Genomic DNA, 25,659 nt, shown 5'->3' with positions numbered 1-25,659 from the left:
GCAGGACAGAGTGTGCTAATAAATGCCTTGAATTCTCACTCCTCCAACACAGTGAACCCTGCAGTGCCTCCTATTGTCAAACCCAACTGGAAACCAGAGGACAAGGAGCCCAGGTGACATATCCTGTAAGGATAACAGGGAAAAAAAATGATTCTTCACAAGCCATTTGGGACCTGAAGATTAGACAAAGGAGAGCAACTAGGATGCAAAGATTTTGTAGATTCTGTGAAAGAAAAGGCAGCATTGTGTCTGCTATTGTAAAAACAAATTCTAAAATAATGACAGACATTAGGCTTGTTCTACATGGCTTCACAGTTCTATCTGGGTGGAAGGGAGAAGAAATGGCTACAAGAAACTATGATGAAGAGCTGCGAGGTCTCCCTCAATCAGGATGGACGAGCAGAGGCTGGACAACCATGTAGAAGGGATGTTATAACAGGGATTAACACCCTAGACTAGAGGACCTGTGTTCATTTCCTACGATGTGTGTTAAAGCAGAAGTCTAGAGACAGGTGCCATGGTGGCAAATGAGAGTGGTTCCCTCAGATTCCATCAGCACAGGAGAGCTCATGCCTGTGGGAATTAATCTGCTGGAAAAGGGGCCCAATCTCCCTGTGAATTCTCCCCAAAGGGTCATGGCCTGAGTTTACCTGCTTATACCACTGAATACTTTTTTACATATGTTTTATGTTCCTGGGCACATCTAGTGTTCACCCTCACTTGTATGCTTTGAATTTCACAGGGTCCCACACACCCATTTGTTAGGTTTACATTTGGAAAGCCTTTTTGCAACCCTACAGTTTTCATCTGACACTGAACATTGTACTGAACAGGTAATAAGCATGTTTGTTTCTTCAGTAGCCAATCCCTTCCCTATTATTTAAACTAAATATTATCCAAATACATCTCTACAAATTTGGGTTCACTTTTCCACAATGTTTTACCCATAGGATAAAACAGTAGGGAAAAAAGAGGCCTTGTTTGTACAGAAGCAAAAGATGAGCTCAAGTGTGAAGGTGTGAAAACCTGGCTCAGTGCTGCCCCCAAACCCAGACAGGACCCAGACAAGCAGAGCTCCTGGCCCGGCCGTACCTCTGTGGTCCTCACTTGTGGGAGATTTGGGCCCCAGGAGACGTTTTGAAAAGTCTGGGACATTTGTGGCTGTCTTATGGGATGGTAGGAGGGGAATAATTGGGTGCTACTGCCCTCTAGTGGGTAGAGGCCAGGAATGCTGCTAAACATCCCATAATGCATAGACAGCCCCACAACAAAGTAGTATCTGGTCCAAAATGTTAGTGGTGAAGAGGTTGAGAAACTCTGCCCTAGAGGTAAGTGTTATAATGTCCTTAGCAGTTCACAGATGAGGGAACTGAGGCACAAAGACGGAAAGTGCCAGAAGACCAGAGCTGCGACTGAGGCCAGGCGGTCTGGCTGCAGATCCCATGCTCCCCAGTTAGATTAGTGGGTGAGGAGCTGACCAGACACAAACCCAGCTGTGGTGCCTTTAGGGTCTGTCGGAACCATCCGGTGTTGGCACTGGGCTTGTGGTGTCATGAGATCTGTGGGGAAAAGGTAAAAGAAAAAATCATCGACAGAAATGAGTTAATTTGGTGGGAAGTCTTTGTCCTCTCAGTAACACTCCCTCCTCAGGCTCTCCACTTATCAGGCTATAATAAGTCCAGAAAATATAAGGCCTCTCCTTGATTCTCCCTCCCACTCCACTTTTCTCAGTGCTCACCAGTCTCCTCCTAAGACCCAATCATCATCTTCACCTCCACTGTTTCCACCACCCACTACATAGGGAGTGAAAGGGCCACAGGACTGAAAGACAAGTCCCAGGAATGGAACCCAGTGCCCTCTCCTGCTGTCCAACACAGTGGGAGGCCTCTCCAAAGAGAGGTCCTGGCTTGTGTCCTTCCTGGCCTGGGGTCACACACACAGTCCTTCCCTCCCTAAATTCCCAGGCCCTCCTCACCTGCAGAGGCTCCTGCTCACCAGGACAGACCCTGCTCCCTGCAGGCTCTGCCCTCCACCTGCAGCTCAGCTTTCCTCCCTCCCCAGCCATGAGCCAGCAGCTCCTCACTGGACAGCCCATCATGATGCCCAGGGGCACCAGCAGACTCAGGCTAGAAAAACTTGGCTGCCTCATGGTCTGTACCTGCCCTGACCCTGCAGCACCCATGCTCGAGGAGGCCCAGCCTTCCCTGCCCCTCTGCACTGACCAGACTCTCAACCTGCACATTGGCTGTCCTTGCTCCTTCCTGGTCCACTTGGCCCTGGAATCACAGCTCCATCCAAAGGGCTGCTGATTGCCCAGGACTGCCACAGCCTTCCTGACCCTGTTCTTAGCAGGGATTCAACCTGGGCCCCTGTCCTCACAGCCCACAGGTGATCTTCTTTCCCACGTGGAGTAGGGGGTTTCTTCAGGCCCCTCAGCCTGAGGCTATGTCTGCCCACCCTCTGCACCCTGGGGTTGCCACTGCCACAGTCCACCATGTACCCCATGGAGCCTCGTCCAGAGGGATTTCCAAATTTGAGTTCCTTTCTAATTAAATTTCATTACAAGGTTAGCAATGCAGGAAATTCTGTAAAGAGTATCCAAGTAAATTGATAAACAGTTTTATTTACTTCAAAAGTCAAAATAGGGATTATGAGAAATAAGACCCTAATTACCAAAATGGTGAATAAAAGAGAAAGTATCACTAACAATCCTCTGGACATAAAAAAGCATTATAAGGGCTGGCCCATGGCTCACTTGGGAGGGTTTGGTGCTGAAAACACCAAGTCAAGGGTTAAGATCCCCTTACCGGTCATCTTTAAAAAAAAAAAAAAAAAAAAAAAAGCATTATAAGGGGATAATGCCTTGGGTTGAATGTTCCCCCAGAAAACTTAATTTCTACTGTAACTGTTAAGGGTGGAAAATCCTATTATGGTATGTGAAAGGTGGGGCCTTGAAGAGGTGATTAGATTGTTGGACCATAACACAGTGAATGGATTAATAATGGTGGTAGGGGCTTGGTTCTGAGGGCTTTAAAAGCATCACACATGAAGAGTCTACTCACTCTCTGCTCTCTCTGCTTCCACCATTTTGCATTGTGAGACCCCTGGGTCATTGTCACCACTACCAGATGTGCTCCTTGGACTGTGGACTTCCCGGCCTCCAAAACTGTAAGCAACATACTTCACTTTCTTATAAATTACCCAGTTCCATGTATTTTGTTATAAGCAACAGAAACAGACTAATAAAGATTATATGAATAACTTTATGCCAATAAATTAGACCAATTAGATAAGAGGGACAAATCCAGAGAAAGATATAAATTACCAAAACCAACTCAAGAATAAGTAGAAAATCTTAGTAGAAGTGTACATTAAATCAGTAGTTTAAAAATATTCCCTCAAAGAAATTCCTGTGTACAGATGTCATCGCTGGTGAACTCTACCAAATATTTAAATAATAAGACAGTCTTTCAAAAGTTCTCTCAGACAATAGCAAAGGAAGGAAAACTTTCCAGCTCATTTTATGGGGCTGGCATTACCCTAATATCAAAGTCACACAAAAGGAATACTACAGAACAGTATCACCAATGAACATGAACGCAAACATCCTTAACAAGACACTGGCAAACTGAATACAGCACCACATAGAAAGGATTATATTCCATTGGAATTTATCCCAGGAATACAAGGTTAGTTTAACATTTGGAAAGCAATTAATGTATCATATTAATGGAATAAAAGACAAAAGCCGCATGATTGTCTCAAAAGATGCACAAAAACAATTGACAAAAATCTTCGTATCATTCATAATAACAACTCTCAACAAAATAGGAATGGGCTGGAGATGTCATCAAGATGGTGGAATAGATGGTCCCCAGTGTCACTCTGCCCCAGAATCGACCAATTTACAATGATTAAAAAGCAAAAGAAAACAACTAACTAGACAAATAACTATAAATAAATAAGGGAGGGGGGGAAGACTGCCAACCTGGGACTGCTGGAGCTTGGGGTAAGAATAGGAGAAGCCCATGGAGTTGGAGAAGGTGGGAGAAGCCTCTGTGAGAGGAAGAAGAAACAGCTGTGACCATTTCGAGCACCAACCGCATCAGGAAGAAGCTGTGAGAGGAGGGAAGAAGCTGCAGCACACATGGAACAGGAGCCAGCAAAAGCTGTAGTGAACCCTGTGCATGAAGTTGCTTGGAGTGTGCAGGGAAGAAGAGGGCCTTGGAGTGCATCCCACCAGCCCCCAGGCCAGCGAGACCACTGACAGGTTTCCCATGGACCCACAAAGTAGTGAGGGGCCGCAGCCAACCAACTAAAGATAGGAACCACCCAGAGGCTGGTAAATCATTGCAAGGGACCTGCACATGGCCCACCCCAGAGGAAGCTTTTGGAGTGTGGGAGGGAGGCTGGGCTGCTGGGAGAACACTGGGGTGCAAAGTGGGCAGCTGATCTGCCTTCCAATTGGCACAGGCCCACTCAATGGAGACTAGTCAGGGCAATAAAACCGGAGGAGGCACAGTTTTCTGGAAAGACTCAGTCCTGGGCCAGAATTTCCACACAGTCCAGGAGTGTCTAACCTCACAAGACCCAGAAGTAATTAAAAGGCCAACAATTAAAATCCAGTCCACACAAAAAACCCTCTCCAGAGAATGACAGCAAAGCAGCCATTTAGTACAACCACAGAGCTGAAGTTCTGGTCCCCACAGGCAGTTTCCCTAATTTTGTAATTAACCAAAACCACAGACTACAAAGATCTGTTATTAACCAGTAAAGGTCTAACACCACCAAAAAACACCTATAAAACCTAGAAGAGGTATCAGTCTCCTCTAATGCCCAGGCATCATTGTAAAAACAGAAAGCTCAAGAAAGAAGAGAGAAATATGATACCAACAAAGGAAACAAATGAGGCACCAGCAATGGACCCAGAGGACAGTGGATTTATGAAATGTCCAACAGAGAGAATAAAGAATACATTATCTGAACTGAGAAACTCAACAGAGAGCTCCAACAGCAGACTCAGTCAGAGGGGGAATCCACGAGCTCAAAAATAGAGTATATGAAATTACCAAATCAGAGGAGCAAAAAGAAAAAAGGAATAAGAGAAAGTGAAACAGAAATACACCAAATATGAGACTCCCTCAAGCAAAATAACCTCTGCATAATTGGCATACCTAAAGGAGAGGAGAAAGGAAGAGATGTAGAAAGCATATTCAAGAAAATAATGGCCAAATTTTTCTCAAGTATAGAGAAAAATGACAGCATCCAGGTATAGGAAGCTCAGAAGTCACCAATCAAATTCAGTCCAAGGAGCAACACCCCAAGGCACATCATAATCAAATTATCAAAAGCCAAAGACAAAGAGAGAATACTGAAAGCAGCAAGAGAAAAGAAACACACAACACTCAACAAAGCCCCAATATGTCTCTCAGTGGATTTCTCAATAGAAACTCTTCAAGCCAGAAGAGAATGGGATGATATATTCAGAGCGCTGAAAGAAAAAGACTGTCAGCCAAGAATTCTGTATCCAGCAAAACTGACTTTCAGATATTAAGGAGAAATAAAGCCTTTTCCAGACAAACAAAAGCTATGGGAATTCGTCAACACTAGACCTGCATTACAGGAAATGCTAAAGGGAGTTCCTCGAACTGAAAGAAGACAGTGCTAAACAGAAGGAAGAAAACATTTGATGGTACATAATTCATAGTAAAATAAGTTCACAAACAACCTCAGAATACTCCAAAGTTGTAAGGGTGGTGTATAAATTACATCTTAGTAAGAAGACTAAAGGATAAACCTAACAAGACACTAACATAAACAACAACTATATAAGAGATAGGCAATATTAAAAGATGTAACTTGAAACAACAAATTGCCAAAAAGTGAGGAGGAATGATGCCAGAGTGTAGAGTTGGCTTTGGATTTTTCTTTTTTCTTTGATATAGAAGTTAAGTTGGTAACTGTCTAAAATAATTTGTTATAACTATAACATGATTTTTGTAAGCCTCTTGGTAACCATAACACAAAAACTTATGAGACATACTACAAATAAATAAGGAGAAATCAAAATTCACTGATAGAGAAAACAACTAAATTACAAAAGAAGACAATAAGATTGGAAAAAAGAATCAACAAAACAACCCAAAGAAAAGAAAAAAATGGCAGTAACAAGTCTGTTATTAACCAGTAAATACTCTAAACGTGAATGGTTTAAATGCTCCAGTTAAAAAACACAGGGTGGGGCCGACCCCGTGGCGCACTCGGGAGAGTGCAGCGCTGGGAGCGCAGCAGCGCTCCCGCCACGGGTTTGGATCCTATATAGGGATGGCCGGAGCACTCACTGGCTGAGCGCGGTGCAGCCGGTCACAAAACGAGACAAAAAAAAAAAAAAACACACACAGGGTGGCTAAATGGATTATAAAACAAGAACCAACAATATGCTGCTGTAGGGCTAGGGCTAGGTCTCACAGACCTCTTGAGCCCATTCACAAACCCTTCACATGCAGTTCTATGAGCTAGGCAAGGAAATGACCTAGGAAAAGGTCATTGGAGCTGTGGGTGAAGAAATAATAGGATTTATTTCTAGACGCAAGCTCGTACCAGCCAGGAGCTCAGAGCCGCTGCCTCATACACACTGAAGAGCACACAAAGATAGCAACAAGCAAAAAGATACATGGGCACACATGCACACTAACTCTACTCCCACACAACTTGTCTACAAAGGATGTGCTATACCACGCCCAGCTGTACCTCAGGGAAGGAGGCCTGACTAAAGTACTCTATTTTCCTCACAGCTGCCTGCAAGAAACTAAATTCACCTATAAAGACACATACCATCTGAAAGTGAAGGGATGGAAAAAGATGTTTCACGCAAATGAAAACCAAAAAAGAGGAGGAGAAGCTATACTTATATCAGATAAAACAGACTTCAAGCCAAGGAAAGTAAAAAACAAGAAGGAAGGTCATTATATAATGATAAAGGGATCAATTCAACAAGAGGATATAACAATTCTCAATACAGACACATCCAACTCCAGAGCACCCAGTTACATAAAGCAACTAATATTAGATCTAACAAGAGAAATAGACTCCAACACAGTAATAGCTGAGGATTTAACACCCCACTCAGCAAAGGACAGGTCATCCAGACAGAAAATTAACCAAGAAGCATGAAAATTAATCTCTGCTCTAGGCCAATTAGACCTAATGGTCATATTTAGAACATTTCATCCAACAGCTGCAGAATACACATTCTTCTCAGCAGCACATGGAACATTCTCTAGAATAGACCATATGTTAGGCCACAAAACAAGTTTCAACAGATTTTTAAAAATTGAAACCATATCAACTACCTGGTCTGACCACAATGGAATAAAACTAGAAATCAGTGGGCTGACTGGTTAGCTCAGCTGGTTAGCATGTGGTGTTATAACACAAAGGTCAAGGGTTCAGACCCTCACGCTGGCCAGCCACCAAAAATAAATAAATATAAATAAATAATAAAAGAGACCCTAGAAACCATACACATATGTGGAAATCAAACAACATGCTCCTTAACAATGAATGGGCCAAAAAAAAAAAAAAAATCAAAATGGAAATTTTTAAAATTCCTGGAAACAAATGAAAATGAAAATACAACATACCAGAACCAATGGGATACAGCAAATATTGTTCTATGCAGGAATTTTTTAGCACCAAATGCCTACATTAAAAAAGAAGAAAAACTTCAAATAAACAACCTAACATTACACCTCATCTGGATAAACAAGAATAAGTCAAACCCAAAATCAGTAGGAGAGAAATAACAAACATCAGACAGAAATAAAAGAAATAGAAACTAAAAAAAAAAAAATACAAAAGATCAATGAAACAAAGAGTTAGATTTTCCAAAAGATAAACAAAATGAATAAACCTTTAGTCAGACTGATAAAGAAGAGAGAAGACTCAAATAAAATCAGAAATAAAAAAGGAGACAGTACAACTGATACACAGAAACAAAAAAGATCAGAAGAGACTACTATGACAAACCATTGGCGAACAAACAGGAAAATCTAGAAGAAATGGATAAATTCCTGGACACATACAACTTATCAAGGTTGAATCATGAAGAACTAGAAAACTGAAACAGACCAATGAGAAGTAACAAGATTGAAGCAGTAATAAAAAGTCTCCCAACAAAGAAAAGCCCAGGACCAGATGACTTTACTGCTGAATACTGCCAAACATTTAAAGAACTAATACCAATTCTCAAACTCTTCCAAAAAATTGAAGAGGAGGGAATACTTCCAAATTCATTCTATGAGACTGACATTAACCTCATACCAAACCTGGAAAAACATACAACCAAAAAATAAAAAAACTACAGACCAATATCCCTAATGAACACAGATGCAAAGATCCTCAACAAAATACTAGCAAACAGAATCCAACAGCAATTAAAAAGATCATTTGCCATGATCAAGTGGAATTCATCTCAAGGATGCAAGGATGATTCAACATATGCAAATCAGTAAATGTGATACATCACATCAACAGAATGAAGAAAAAAAACCACATGACCATTTCAATAGATGCAGAAAAAGCATTTTATAAAATCTATCACCACTTCATGATAAAAACACTCAACAAATCAGGTATAGAAGGAATGAACCTCAACACAATAAGGGCCATATATGACAAACCTATAGTTAATGTCATACTGAATGGACAAAAATTGGAGGCTTTTCCTCTAAGATCTGGAACAAGATAAGCATGCCCACTTTCCCCACTCTTATTCAAAATAGTACTGGAAGTTCTAGCCAGTGCAATAAGGCAAGAGAGAGCAATAAAAGGCACTCAAATTGGAAAGGAGGAAGTCAAATTATCCCTATTTGCAGATGCCATGATCCCAAACAAAGAAGACCTTAAAGACTCTACCAAAAAATTACTAGAACTAATAAATGAATTCAGTATAGTGGCAGGATACAAAATCAACACACAAATATCAATAGCCTTTGTATACGCCAATAATAAAATAGCTGAAGAAGAAATCAAGAAAATAATCCGATGCACAATAGTTACCAAAAAAAATGAAATACTTAGGAGTAAATTTGACCAAGGTAAAAGACCTCTACAATGAGAACTATAAAACGTTGGTAAAAAATACTGAACAGGACACAAATAAATGGAAAGATATCCCATGTTCTTGGGTTGAAGAAATTAAAATCATCAAAATATCCATATTACCAAAAGCAATCTATGCATTCAGTGCAATTCTTATCTAAGTATCAATAACAGTCTTCACAGAAATAGGAAAAAAGATCTTAAAATTTGTGTGGATAAACACAAAAAGGAAAAAAAAAGAGAAAAGCAAAGAAAAAAAAGAAAGAAAAAAATTTGTATGGAACCACAAAAGACCCCAGATAGCAAAAGCAATCTTCAACAAAAAGAAAAAAGTAGGAGGCATCATACTTCCTGACTTCAAAATATAGTATAAAGCTATAGTAACAAAAAGAACATGGTACTGACATAAAAAACAGACAAATTAACCAACTGATTAGAATAAAGAGCCCCAAAATAAACCCACACGCTTACAGCCAACTGATATTCAACAAAGGTGCCAAGAATATACATTGGGGAAAGGACAGCCTCTTCAATAAACAGTGCTGGAGAAACTGGATATCCACATGCCGAGGATTGAAACTAGACCTCTAGCTCTCACCATACATAAAATTTAACTCAAAATGGATTAAAGATCTAAATTTAAGACCTAGAAGAAAGCAGAAAGAAATTGGATATGTACATGAAGATTGGAAACACTCCATGAAATGGAGTGGGCAGCACTTTTTTGAGCAAAACTACAAAGGCACAGACAACTAAAGCAAAAATACACAAATGGGACTACAACAAACTGAAAAGCTTATGCAGAGCAAGGGACACTATCCAAAAAGTGAAGAGACAACCTGCAGAATGAAAGAAAGTGTTTGCAAACTACGCATCAGAAAAGGGGTTAATATCCAGAATATATTAGGAACTGAAACAATTCAACAGCAACCCCCCCCCCCCCAAATAACCCAGTTTTAAAATGGGCAAGGGCTGGTGTTTGTCTGTTGGTGCGTTTTTGGTATGGTGAACTTTGAAGCCCCAGCTGGGCCGCTTCTGTCATTGAACCTGCAGGAAGCCACCAAGTTTCAGGAGGTGGCACACATTCACTGTCACATAACCCAGTGACAAGAGCAAGAAAAATTTACTCCAGGAGTAATCTATGTGAACCACCTACCTTATGCACTTTATGAAACCCAGATCTGATTATATTTCTCCCAGTTTGTTACTGTTACAAGACTCAGACTGTCCAGAAGTAAAAAGACTGGAAATAGCAAAGGCTACACCTTTGTGGAGTTTGAGTCTGAGTATGTTGCCAAGATAGTTGCCAAAACAATGAACAACTAAAATTTTGGTGAAAGATTCTTTTAAGTGTCATTTTCTGCCACCTGAGAAAGTATGTAAGTGTCATTTTCTGCCACCTGAGAAAGTATGTAAAGAACTTTTTTTTTTTTTCCTAAAAGATGACTGGTAAGGGGATCTTAACCCTTGACTTGGTGTGGTCAGCAACACGCTCAACCAGTGAGCCAACCAGCCATCCATATATAGGATCCAAACCCATGGCCTCGGTGTTATCAGCACCGCACTCTACCAAGTGAGCCACGGGCTGGCCCTGTAAAGAACTTTTTAAAGAGTGGAATCTTCCATTTATTTATTTATTTTTTAAAGATGACCGGTAAGGGGATCTCAACCCTTGGCTTGGTGTTGTCAGCACCACACTTAGCCTGTGGGAGAACCGGCCATCCCTACATAGGATCCGAACCCATGGCCTTTGTATTATCAGCACTGCACTCTCCCGAGTGAGCCATGGGCCGGCCCTGGAATCTTCCATTTAAACAGCCATCATATCCAGCCGTGAAATGTATAATCAGAATTGGACACTTCTACAGAAGTTACAGATGGAGAAGTGATTTTAAAATAAAGAAAAATTACTCAGGGAGAGATTAACTGATAAAGGAATTGATTATAATTTTCCTTCACTGATTTTACAGAAGAAGGAAAATGTTTCAAACACTGAACTTCAGAAATCTACAAATAGCCAGGTTTTACCGAAGAAGAAGAAGAAGAAAGTTTTAGGCACTCCTAACTCTCCTGAGAAGACTGGCTAGACAGGGCCCATACCAATTTGTATGCTAACATTTTTGGAGAAGTGACAGTCTGAAGTGGCTGAGATGAAAGAAGATGATAAAGATAATGAAATAGTTTTCAAACAGCCCACATCCAGTGTAAAAGAAGGAATACAAGAGACTCAAACACCTATACATTCAGGGAAAAAAAGACAACAAAAAAGCAATCAGTGATTCTGAATGTATTATGTATAATATTTCTTATGAAAAATGTGGTAGTTTTTTTACAAAAAAAAAAAATATATATATATATATATACACACACACATATATATATATATATATATATATATATATATATATATATATGGGCAAAGGACCTGAACAGGCATTTTTCAAAAGAAGATATACAAATAGCCAAAAGCACATGAAAAAATGTTCAAAATCACTCATCAGGGAAATGCAAATTAAAACCACGCTGAGATATCAACTCCCCCCAGTTAAAATGGCCATTATCAACAAGACAGTAAATAACAAATGCTGAGGGGGATATGGAGAAAAGGGAACCCTCCTACACTACTGGTGGGCATGTAAATCAGTACAACCATTGTGGAAAACAGTATGTAGGTTCCTCAGAGAACTAAAAAAGATCTACCTTATGACTCAGCTATCCCACTACTGGGCATATACCCAAGCAAATGAAATCAATAGATCAAAAACACACCTGCACTCCCATGTTCATCACACTACTCACAATAGTCAAGAGAACCTAAATGTCCATCAATGGATGAATGGATAAAAAGCTGGTGGCTTCTGGTCAAGATGATGGAACAGACAGTTCCCAGTATCACTTTCTCCCCCAAATCAATCAATTTACAACTATTAAAAAGCAATGATAGAGATAGATGCCACTGCAGGACTCCCAGCCCAGGCCAGTCCCTGAGGCCCAGAGAGGTCTGAGCCTCCTGCCCACAGGCACCAAGGCAGCCATGCAAAATTGGCAGTCACTGCAGGATTCTAGCCAGACATTAGGGCTGAACGAGAGGACCATGAAATCCCCTGCCGCAATGACTAAACACCAAAGGAAAAATACCAGAAAAATGAAAAATCAAGAAAATACAACACCACCAAAGGAAAATGATAACTCTCAAGCTCTAGATCCTATAGAACAGGAAGTCCTTGAAATGACTGACAAGGAATTTCAAGCAACAATTCTAAGGAAACTAAATGAGATACAAGAAAACTTAATCAGACAACACAATGAAATAAGAAAAAGTACACAGGACCTGAAAAAAGAAGTGTACAAAGAAATCACTGCCCTGAGAAAGAATGTAGCAGAGCTCACAGAGCTGAAGAATTCATTCAACAAAATAAAAAACACAACAGAGAGTTTAACCAGCAGGCTAGAACAAGCAGAAGAGAGAATTTCTGACCTTGAAGAGGGTCTGTTTGAAATAACACAGGCAGACAAAAAAGAAACAAAGAAAAAAGAATTTAAAACATTGAAGAAAATCTAAGAGAGATAACAGACAACCTTAAGCCCTCAAATATCCAAATGATGGGTATTCCAAAAGGGGAGGAAAGGGGAGGAAAAAGGAAATGGCATTGAAAACATATTCAACAAAATAATGGCAGAAAACTTCCCAGGTATAGGGAAAGACACAGATCCTCAGATTCAGGAGGCTCAAAGATTCCCAAACATATTCAGCCCAAAAGGGTCCTCTCCAAGACATGTTGTAGTCAAATTGGCAAAACTCAAAGACAAAGAGATAATCTTAAAAGCTGCAAGAGAGAAGCACCAAGTCACCTATAAGGGAGCCCCAATCAGATTAACATCATACTTTTCATCAGAAACACTAAAAGCCAGAAAAGAATGGGATGATATATTCAAAATACTAAAAGACAAAAATTGCCAGCCCAGAATACTTTACCCAGCAAGGCTATCCTTCCAAAATGAAGGACAAATAGTATATTTCTCAGACAAACAAAAATTGCGGGAGTTCACTACCACACGACCAGACTTAAAAGAAATTCTCAAGGGAGTTCTGGGTTTGGTACCTGAAAAACAACCACCACTACCATAAATACTCAAGAAAAAACAAAACCCACTAGTAAAATAAAAATGCTAACAATAAAGAGAAAAAAAAGTTTATCTACCATCTCAAGAAAACAACAAATACAGAAGACAAACAGTAAAGCAGAAAGAAAGGAACAAAAAATACTTAAGACACCCAAACAACAATCAATAAAATGCTAGGAGTAAATCAACACCTTTCAATAACAACTCTTTTTTTTTTTTTTTTTTAAAGATGACCAGTAAGGAGATCTTAACCCTTGGCTTGGTGTTGTCAGCACCACCCTCTCCCAAGTGAGCCATGGACTTGCCCTCAATAACAACTGTTAATGTAAAAGGATTAAATTCCCTACTCAAAAGACACAGCCTGACTGACTTGATTAAAAAGGTGGACCCACCAATACGCTGCCTTCAAGAGACTCACCTCACCTGTAAAAACAGACATAGACTAAGAGTCAAAGGATGGGAAAAGATATACCATGCAAATAGATATGAAAAATGAGCTGGAGTAGCTATTCTTATATCAGATAAAATAAAGAAGAGATATATAAGGCCACTATATAATGATAAAAGGATTTATCCATCAAGAAGACATAACAATCATAAATATACATGCACCCAATGCTGGAACAGCCAGATTTATAAAGCAAACACTATTAGACCTAAAGAATGAGATAGACACTAATACCATAATAGCAGGGTACCTAAACACCCTACTCTCAATATTGGACAGATCATCTAGGCAAAGAATCAGTAGAGAAACACAAGATCTAAACAACACTTTAGACCAAATGGACTTGGCAGATATATACAGAACATTCCATCCAACAACCTCAGAATATTCATTCTTCTCATCAGCACATGGAACATTCTCCAGGATAGATCACATGTTAGGTCACAAATCCAGTCTCAACAAATTCAATAAAATTGGAATTATTCCATGTATTTTTTCACATCACAATGGATTAAAATTAGAAATCAATAACAAATGAAACTCTGGAAACTATACAAACACATGGAAATTAAACAGCATTCTACTTAATGACATATGGGTGCAGAAATTAAACAGGAAATCAAAAAATTTATTAAAACTAGTGAAAATAATGACATATCATACCAAAACCTGTGGGATACTGCAACAGTACTAAGTGGGAAATTTATTGCATTAAATGCTTACTTCAGAAGAATGGAAAGATGGCAAGTAAACAACCTAACAGTGCACCTTAAAGAACTAGAAAAAAAAGAACAATCCAAACTCAAAGTTAGGAGATGGAAAGAACTCATTAAGATCAGAGCAGAACTTTATGAAATAGAAACCCAAAACATGATACAAAAGATCAATGAATCAAAAAGTTGTAGTTTTGAAAAGATAAATAAAATTGACACACTAACAGCAAGGCTAACTAAAAAAAGAGAGAAGACCCAGATAAAAATTAGAAATGAAAAAAGTGATATTACAACTGATGCCTCAGAAATACAAGAAATCAGTAGAGAGTACAATAAACAACTATATGTCAACAAATTTGAAAATCTGGAGGAAATGGATAAATTTCGGGACACACACAAACTACCAAAACTGAGCCAAGAAGATGTAGAAAATCTGAACAGATGAATAACAATAAAATAGATTGAAGCTGTTATCGGAAGGCTCCCAACAAAGAAAAGCCCAGGACCAGATGGGTTCACTGCAGAATTCTATCAAACCCTCAAAGAGGAATTGATACCAATTCTCTACAAACTATTCCAAAAGACTGAAACAGAGGCCATTCTCCCAAACTCATTGTATGAAGCAAACATCATCCTGATACCAAAACCAGACAAAGGTACAACAAAAAAGAAAACTACAGGCCAATATCCTTGATGAATATGGATGCAAAAATCCTCAATAAAATACTAGCTAATAGAATATTGCAACACATACACAAAATTGTACACCATGATCAAGTGGGATTCATCCCAGGGAAGCAAGGTTGATTTAACATATAAAAATCAATAAATATGATACACCACATCAATAAATCAAAGACCAAGACCATATGATCATCTCTATAGATGCTGAAAGAGCATTTGACAAAATTCGACATCCATTCATGATAAAGACTCTCTACAAGTTAGGTATAGATGGAAAGTATCTCAACATAATTAAACCCATATATGATAACCCGACTGCCAATATCATCCTGAATGGGGAAAAGCTGAAAGCTTTTCCTTTAAGAACAGGAACTAGACAAGGATGCCCACTCTCACCACTCCTATTCAACATAGTGTTGGAAGTACTAGCCAGAGCAATCAGAGAAGAGAAGGAAATAAAGGGCATCCAGATTGGAAAAGATGAAGTCGAACTGTCCCTGTTTGCAGATGACATGATCCTATATATCAAACAGCCTAAAGCCTCTACAAAGAAACTCTCAGAGTTGATAAATGCTTTCAGCAAATTTGCAGCATCCAAAATCAATACATAAAAATCAGTAGCATTTCTGTACTCCAACAGTGAACATGCAGAAAAAGAATTCAAGAAAGCTATCTCATTTACAATAGCCACCAAAAATAATAATAATAATAATAGACTACTTAGGAATAAAGTTAAGGATGTGAAAAATCTCTATAATGAGAACTACAAACCACTGCTGAGAGAAATTAGAGAGGATACAAGAAGATGGAAAGATATCCCATGCTCTTGGATTGGAAGAATCAACATAGTGAAAATGTCCATACTACCCAAAGTGATATACAAATTCAAGGCAATCCCCATCAAAATTCCAATGACATTTTTCTCAGAAATGGAAAGAACTATCCAGACATTTATATGGAATAACAAAAGACCACGCATAGCCAAAGCAACGCTGAGCAAAAAAAATAAAGCTGGAGGCATAACACTACCTGACTTTAAGCTATACTACAAAGCTATAATAACCAAAACAGTATGGTACTGGCATAAAAACAGACACAGTGATCAATGGAATAGAATAGAGAATCCAGAAATCAACCCACACACCTACAGCCATCTGATCTTTGACAAAGGCACCAAGCCTATACACTGGGGAAGAGACTGCCTCTTTAGCAAATGGTGCTGGGAGAACTGGATATCAATATGCAGGAGAATGAAACTAGACCCATACCTTTCACCATATACTAAAGTCAACTCAAAATGGATTAAAGAATTAAATATAAACCTTGAAACGATAAAACTTCTTAAAGAAAACATAGGAGAAACACTTCAGGAAATAGGACTGGACACTGACTTCATGAATACGACCCCCAAAGCACAGGCAACCAAAGGAAAAATAAGCAAATGGGATTGTATCAAACTAAAGATCTTCTGCACAGCAAAAGAAACAATTAACAGAGTTAAAAGACAACCAACAGAGTGGGAGAAAATATTTGCAAAATATACATCTGACAAAGGATTAATATACAGAATATACAAGGAACTCAAACAACTTTATAAGAAAAAAACAAGCAACCCAATTAAAAAATGGGCAAAAGAGCTAAGTAGGCATTTCTCTAAGGAAGATATAGAAATGGCCAACAGACATATGAAAAAATGCTCAACATCACTCAGCATCCGGGAAATGCAAATCAAAACCACACTGAGATACCATCTCACCCCAGTTAGGATGGCTAAAATCCAAAAGACTCTGAACGATAAATGCTGGCGAGGTTGCAGAGAAAAGGGAACTCTCATACATTGTTGGTGGGACTGCAAAATGGTGCAGCCTCTATGGAAAATGGTATGGAGGTTCCTCAAACAATTGCAGATAGATCTACCATACGACCCAGCTATCCCACTGTTGGGAATATACCCAGAGGAATGGAAATCATCAAGTTGAAGGTATACCTGTTCCCCAATGTTCATCGCAGCACTCTTTACAATAGCCAAGAGTTGGAACCAGCCCAAATGCCCATCATCGGATGAGTGGATACGGAAAATGTGGTATATCTACACAATGGAATACTACTCAGCTATAAAAACGAATGAAATACTGCCATTTGCAGCAACATGGATGGACCTTGAGAGAATTATATTAAGTGAAACAAGTCAGGCACAGAAAGAGAAATCCCACATGTTCTCACTTATTGGTGGGAGCTAAAAATATACAAATAAATTCACACACACACACACAAAAAGAAAACCCGGGTGGGGGAGGGAAGAAGACATAACAACTACAGTTCCTTGAAGTTGATACAACAAGCAAACAGAAAGGACATTGTTGGGTGGGAGTGGGGGGAAGGAGGAGGGAGGAAAGTTTCAGTAATGGGCCACAATAATCAACCACATTGTATATCAACAAAATAAAAAAAAAATTTTTTTTAAAGAAAAAATAAATAAATAAATAAATTTTTATGGTAGTTATTACATAAATAAATAAATAAATAAATAAAGCCACCCATCACCAAGAGTTCAGAAAGACCACAGGATATAAAACCAATACTCAAAAATAAATTATATTTCTCTTTTTTTTTACTTTTTCTTTCAATTATATTTCTCTATGCCAACATGAAAATCTAAAATTTTCTTTCACAATAGCTTTTTTAACAAGTAAAAGAGGAATAAATTTAGGAAGAGTGCAGTATTTGTACACTGAAAAATACAAAACATTACTGAGAGAAATTTTAAAAGGTCTAAATAGATGGAGAGATGTGGGTTGTTCAATAGCTCAATGCAGTTAAGACAGCAATTCTTTCCAAATCAGTCTGTAGATTCAATGCAATCTCTATCAAAATCTCAACAAATTTATAGAAATTAATAAAATAATCCTAAAATGCATACGAAAATGCAAAGAATGCAAAAGAGCCAACACAAATTTGAAAATATAAAAACAAAATTGGAATGTAGCATAAACCTACTATAATCCAGACAGTGTAGCACTGATATAAGGATAGGCATATGATTAGTGAAACAGAGTTGAGAATTGAGAAAGACATCTTTACATTTTTGGTCAGTTGAATTACCCTAGGCAAAGTAGGCTAGGGTAATTCAATGGGAGCAAAGTAGCCTAGGGTAATTCAATGGGAAAAGAACAGTGTTTTCAACAAATGATTTGGAGACTATTAGATATGTACATGAAAAGAGAGATGAATTTAGACACTTACACCATATAAAAAATATTAACTGAAATGGATTATAGACCTAAAGAGGTAAAATATATTTAAGAGTTAAAGCTATAAAATTTCTAAAATAAAATATAGGCAAAAAACTTTGTGACTTTAGATTAAGCAAAAAAAATTCTTAGATAAAACACCAAAAGCATGATGCAAAATGAAGGGGGAAGAAAATATAAATTGGACTCAATTAAAATTTAAAACTTTAATACTACAAAAGACACCACTAAGAAAATGAAAATTAACTGGCTGGTTACTCAGTTGGTCAGAGAGTGGTGCTGATAATGTGCTGATAAGGTCCGGGGATCAACCCCTGCACTGGCCAGCCACCAAAAGAAAAAAAGAAAGAAAGAAAAAGAAAAAGCCATAGGCTAAGAGAAAATATTTGCAAATCATACATGTGATAAAGATCTTGTATCCAGAATCTACAAATATGCCAAATTCTTAAAACCCATAAGAAGACAAACAACTAAAAAATGGGCTAAACACACAAACATGCCCAACTGACAATTTTTTACAAAAGTGCAAAAGCAATTCAATGTGGGAAGGAAAGGCTTCTCAACAAAAGGTGTTGCAGCAACTGAAAACAATGGAAAAAAATGAACCTAGACCTAGACTTTATACTTTATGCAAGAAAAATCCCAAATTGGATCACAGACTTAAGTGAAAAACATACATGTAAAACTACAAAACTTTTAAGGAAAAAAGGCAAAATTATCATAACCTGGGACTGGGCAAGGAGTTCTTAGACATAACACCAAAAGCATGATCCATAAAAGAAAAAGATGATATATCAGACCTTATCAAATTTAAAAACTTTTGCTTTATGAACCACCTATGAAGAACATGAAAAGACAAGCTACATAATGGGAGAAGATATTTGCAAACAGCATATCTGATGAGGACTTGTATTTAGAATATATGAAGGACTCAGCAGTAGAAAAGAACTCTAATCACAAAATAGGCAATGAGCAAAAGACATGAGTAGACATTTCACTAATGAAGGTAAACACAGGACTAATAAGCACATGAAAAAATGTTCAACATTGTTAGCCATTAGGGAAATACAAATTAAAACCACAGTGAGACTAAGTATACACACATCAGAATGGCTAAAACAAAAAATAAAGGTAACATCAGATGCTGCCGAGGATGCAAAGAAACTGGATCACTCATATAGTGCTGGTAAGAATGTAAAATGCCACAGCTACTCTGGAAATCTGTATGGCGGTGTAGAGCTAGGGCTGGGTCTGGGGCTCACAAACCCCTCAAGCCCATTCACAAACCCTTCACATGCAGGTCTATGAGCTAGGTAACTGGCAAAAACGTCCTTGGAGCCTTGGCAGAAGTAGTAATAGTCTTTATTCAGCACACACACACATCTGAGAACTAAGCAGTACAAAGAGAAACTCTGAAACTCAACTGCTACTGGCAAAGTCCAAAGAGAAACTGAGCAGCTGTGGGCAGAGTAAACATGCTCTATCTTTAGACAGGAGCTCTCTGCCAGCTAGCCTCCTTCACAAACTACAGAACACACAATAGCAATAAAACTAAAAAGATACGTTGGCGCACATGCGCACTAACTCCACCCACACACGACTTGTTTACAAGAAATGTGGAGGGAGCCTGACTAAATTATCCTATTTTCCCCACAGGCAGTTTTCTACAAAACTAAATGTGCAATCACCAAATAACCAGCAATTTCTCTCCTGGTCACAGAAAACCCTGTACATGAATAATCATAGCAGCTCTATTGATAATAGCAAAAATCCAATGTCTTTCTATGAGTGAATGAGAAGATCAGCTAGTTGAGCTCACAACTCAATCACAAGTGTTTCATGCACACTTCCCATTTTCTCACAAAGAATATTAAAAAGACATGTATTCAAGGATCAAAATTTAGTGAAAGTAATTTCTACTGCTTCATCAAAGACATTCTTAAGTAAGATTGCAATTTGGTGCCGTTCCCATGATTTCTGCTAAGGTTCTGGGTGCTTTCCTTACCTTGGCATTTGCACCATCAATGGAAAAGTCTACGCACTGAAACAGGCAGGTGGCGTCTTGGCATTATTGTGAAACCAGGTTTCCCTTCTGGACCCACTGAAAGCAATTCAAGAATCCCAAGAATTTCTGGGCCACACTTTGAGAACTGAAAAGATTAAGTATCTTTCCTAGTGGTACACAACTTCTAGGATCTTCAGATTCAGCTCTCTCTGTCTTCTCTCTCTCTCCTGTTCTTCCAATTTATAATTATATAACTTTCAAATGTGCAAAAAAAAGCAGCCAGTCTCATTTGGTTCCTAATATCAGAAAAGGGCTGGACGAGGGCTGTGAGGCAGAGGTATAGGACCAGCTAGACCACACCTGGCCCATCATAGACAGCCCCTACCCCAAGGCTCCAGTGTTTGATTTCCTGGGGGTCCCAGAAATGACAGATAGCAGAGAGGGACTGGGTATGGGGTCAGAGGGTGACCTGGGGCAGAGCTTACACAGAGCATCCAGGGCTCCTGCAGCTCCACAAAATGGCTCCTGTGCACTCAGGGCCCTCCTTCCTGTCAGGACATGGACCTCCAGGCCTGGCTCTACTGCACCTGGGCGGTTTGGGCCTGTTATCTCACTAGAGGAGTTTTGAGCTACTTTCTCTTGTCCAGAGAGTGACGTAGTCTGACAAGTGTGAGCAAATTTATAGGTAAAACAGAATGAGCTCATAATGAGGACCCTGAAAATCTGACAAACTGAGAACTATTGAAGTATTTTTTTTTCTAAGTAATATCACATCCTTGAGCCCACATGGACCCTAGAGGCGACTGAAGCTTGCTGAAGCTTCAGCATTGTGCCATACCACCTAGAATCCCTTGTAGATTGGGCTTTCCCTCTCACACCAAGATTTGGGCAAAATTTCATGAACCACACAAATTGCATTTGTCAGTTAATCATAATTAATTATGTTTAATTTTCATGCCCTAATTTTACTTTTTAATGAATGAAAGATATGTAAAGAAAGATAATGCAATTAAAAAGAAAACAACATAGTGAATTAAAACATTAGTAAATATACTCTTTTTTTTTTAAATTTATTTTTTCTTAATTTTATTTTGTCGATATACAATGTGGTTGATTATTGTGGCCCATTACTGAAACCTCCCTGCCTCCTCCCTCTCCCCCCTCCCTCCCAACAATGTCCTTTCTGTATGCTTGTCTTATCAACTTCAAGGAATTATAGTTGTTATGTATCCCTCCCCCCCACCAGTTTTTGTGTGTGTGTGTGTGTGAATTTATATATTAATTTTTAGCTCCCACCAATAAGTGAGAACATGTGGTATTTCTCTTTCTGTGCCTGACTTGTTTCACTTAATATAATTCTCTCAAGGTCCATCCATGTTGTTGCAAATGGCAGTATTTCATTCGTTTTTATAGCTGAGTAGTATTCCATTGTGTAGATGTACCACATTTTCCGTATCCACTCATCTGATGATGGGCATTTGGGCTGGTTCCAACTCTTGGCTATTGTAAAGAGTGCTGCGATGAACATTGGGGAACAGGTATACCTTCGACTTGATGATTTCCATTCCTCTGGGTATATTCCCAACAGTGGGATGGCTGGGTCGTATGGTAGATCTATTTGCAATTGTTTAAGGAAACTCCATACCATTTTCCATAGAGGCTGCACCATTTTGCAGTCCCACCAACAATGTATGAGAGTTCCCTTTTCTCCACAACCTTGCCAGCATTTATTGTGCAGAGTCTTTTGTATTTTAGCCATCCTAGCTGGGGTGAGATGGTATCTCAGTGTGGTTTTGATTTGCATTTCCCGGATGCTGAGTGATGTTGAGCATTTTTTCATATGTCTGTTGGCCATTTGTATATCTTCCATAGAGAAATGCTTGCTTAGCTCTTTTGCCCATTTTTTAATTGGGTTGCTTGTTTTTTTCTTATAAAGTTGTTTGAGTTCCTTGTATATTCTGTATATTAATCCTTTGTCAGATGTATATTTTGCAAATATTATCTCCCACTCTGTTGGTTGTCTTTTAACTCTGTTAATTGTTTCTTTTGCTATGCAGAAGATTTTTAGTTTGATATAATCCCATTTGGGCCGGCCTGTGGCTCACTCGGGAGAGTGCGGTGCTGATATAATCCCATTTATTTATTTTTCCTTTGGTTGCCCGTGCTTTTGGGGTCGTATTCATGAAGTCAGTGTCCAGTCCTATTTCCTGAAGTGTTTCTCCTATGTTTTCTTTAAGAAGTTTTATCGTTTCAGGGTTTATATTTAATTCTTTAATCCATTTTGAGTTGACTTTAGTATATGGTGAAAGGTATGGGTCTAGTTTCATTCTCCTGCATATTGCTATCCAGTTCTCCCAGCACCATTTGCTAAAGAGGCAGTCTCTTCCCCAGTGTATAGGCTTGGTGCCTTTGTCAAAGATCAGATGGCTGTAGATGTGTGGGTTGATTTCTGGATTCTCTATTCTATTCCATTGATCACTGTGTCTGTTTTTATGCCAGTACCATACTGTTTTGGTTATTATAGCTTTGTAGTATAGCTTAAAGTCAGGTAGTGTTATGCCTCCAGCTTTATTTTTTTTGCTCAGCATTGCTTTGGCTATGCGTGGTCTTTTGTTATTCCATATAAATGTCTGGATAGTTCTTTCCATTTCTGAGAAAAATGTCATTGGAATTTTGATGGGGATTGCATTGAATTTGTATATCACTTTGGGTAGTATGGACATTTTCACTATGTTGATTCTTCCAATCCAAGAGCATGGGATATCTTTCCATCTTCTTGTATCCTCTCTAATTTCTCTCAGCAGTGGTTTGTAGTTCTCATTACAGAGATTTTTCACATCCTTAACTTTATTCCCAAGTATTCTATTATTATTTTTGTTTTTGGTGGCTATTGTAAATGAGATACCTTTCTTGAATTCTTTTTCTGCATGTTCACTGTTGGAGTACAGAAATGCTACTGATTTTTATGTATTGATTTTGGATGCTGCAAATTTGCTGAAAGCATTTATCAACTCTGAGAGTTTCTTTGTAGAGGCTTTAGGCTGTTTGATATATAGGATCATGTCATCTGCAAACAGGGACAGTTTGACTTCATCTTTTCCAATCTGGATGCCCTTTATTTCCTTCTCTTCTCTGATTGTTCTGGCTAGTACTTCCAACACTATGTTGAATAGGAGTGGTGAGAGTGGGCATCCTTGTCTAGTTCCTGTTCTTAAAGGAAAAGCTTTCAGCTTTTGCCCATTCAGGATGATATTGGCAGTGGGTTTGTCATATATGGCTTTAATTATGTTGAGATACTTTCCCTCTATACCTAACTTATAGAGGGTCTTTGTCATGAATGAGTGCTGAACTTTATCAAATGCTTTTTCAGCATCTATAGAGATGATCATATGGTCCTTGTGTTTGACTTTATTAATATGGTGTATCACATTTATTGATTTGCATATGTTGAACCAACCTTGCATCCCTGGGATGAATCTCACTTGATCGTGGTGAATAATTTTACGTATGTGTTGCTGTATTCTGTTTGCTAGTATTTTAGTGAAGATTTTTGCATCTATATTCATCAAGGATATCGGCCTGTAGTTTTCTTTTTTGGTTATATCTTTACCTGGTTTTGGTATCAGGATCATGTTTACTTCATAGAAAGAGTTCGGAAGACTTGTGTCTGTTTCAATCTTTTGGAATAGTTTGTAAAGAATCGGTGTCAATTCCTCTTAGAATGTTTGGTAAAATTCTGCTGTGAATCCATCTGGTCCTGGGCTTTTCTTTGTTGGGAGCTTTCTGATAACAGCTTCAATTTCCTTTATTGTTATTGGTCTGTTCAGATTTTCTACATCTTCATGGCTCAGTTTTGGGAGCTTGTGTGTGTCCAGAAATTTATCCATTTCCTCCAGATTTTCAAACTTGTTGGCGTATAGTTGTTTATAGCAGTCTCGAATGATTCCTTGTATTTCAGATGAATCAGTTGTAATATCACCTTTTTCATTTCTAATTTTTGTTATTTGAATCTTCTCTCTTCTTTTTTCTGTTAGCCATGCTAATGGTTTGTCAATTTTATTTATCTTTTCAAAAAACCAACTTTTTGATTCATTGATCTTTTATATTGTTTTTTGGGTTTCAATTTCATTAAGTTCTGCTCTGATCTTAATGATTTCTTTCCGTCTGCTAACTTTAGGTTTGGATTGTTCTTGTTTTTCTAGTTCTTTAAGGTGAAGTGTTAGGTTCTTCACTTGCCATCTTTCCATTCTTCTGAGGTGAGCATTTAATGCAATAAATTTCCCCCTTAATACTGCTTTTGCAGTATCCCACAGGTTTTGGTATGATGTATCATTATTTTCATTAGTTTCAATAAATTTTTTGATTTCCTGCTTGATTTCTTCTTGGACCCATATGTCATTAAGTAGAATGCTGTTTAATTTCCATGTGTTTTTACAGTTTTCAGAATTTCGTTTGTTATTGATTTCTAGTTTTAATCCATTATGGCCTGAGAAAATACATGGGATAATTCCAATTTTTAAAAATTTGTTGAGACTTGATTTATGACCTAATATGTGATCTATCCTGGAGAATGATCCATGTGCTGATGAGAAGAATGAATATTCTGAGGTTGTTGGGTGGAATGTTCTGTATATATCTGCCAAGTCCAATTGGTCTAGAGTATTGTTTAGATCTTGTGTTTCTATGCTGATTCTTTGCCTAGATGATCTGTCCAATATTGACAGTGGGGTGTTCAGGTCCCCTGCTATTATGGTATTAGTGTCTATTTCCTTCATTTGGTCTAATAGAGTTTGTTTTATAAATCTGGCTGCTCCAACATTGGGTGCGTACATATTTATGATTGTTATGTCTTCTTGATGGATCAGTCCTTTTATCATTATGTAGTGTCCCTCGTTGTCTCTTTTTATGGTTTTTAGTTTAAAGTCTACTTTATCAGATATAAGAATAGCTACTCCAGCTCGTTTTTCTTTTCTGTTTGCATGGTAAATCTTTTTCCATCCTTTCACTCTTAGTCTATGTGAGTCTTTATGGGTGAGGTGGGTCTCTTGAAGGCAGCATATAGTTGGGTCCTCCTTTTTAATCCAGTCAGCCAGTCTGTGTCTTTTGATTGGGGAATTTAAGCCTTTTACATTAAGAGTTGTTATTGAAAGGTGTTGATTTATTCCTAGCATTTTGTTGGTTGTTTGGTTGTCTTAGCTGTCTTTTGTTCCTCGCTTTCTGATTTACTGTTTGGTTTCTGTGTTTGTTGGTTCCTTAGGTTGTAGATAGCCTTTTTTGTTTGTTTGTTTTCTCTTCATGAATGCCATTTTTATTATACTAGTGGGTTTAGAT

At 38.3% G+C, this 25,659-nt stretch overlaps 1 pseudogene; it reads left to right on the top strand.

Annotated features, from left to right (window-relative positions):
* Window positions 1-10,104: 10,104 nt before the first annotated feature.
* LOC134378995 (MKI67 FHA domain-interacting nucleolar phosphoprotein-like) lies at window positions 10,105-11,381 on the top strand (annotated as a pseudogene).
* The last annotated feature ends 14,278 nt before the right edge of the window (window positions 11,382-25,659 follow it).

This window comes from Cynocephalus volans, chromosome 5, assembly GCF_027409185.1.
Source record: "Cynocephalus volans isolate mCynVol1 chromosome 5, mCynVol1.pri, whole genome shotgun sequence".
NCBI lineage: Eukaryota > Metazoa > Chordata > Mammalia > Dermoptera > Cynocephalidae > Cynocephalus > Cynocephalus volans.
The sequence above is the reverse complement of the archived record's forward strand: the minus strand, read 5'-3'. Positions and strand labels throughout refer to the sequence as shown.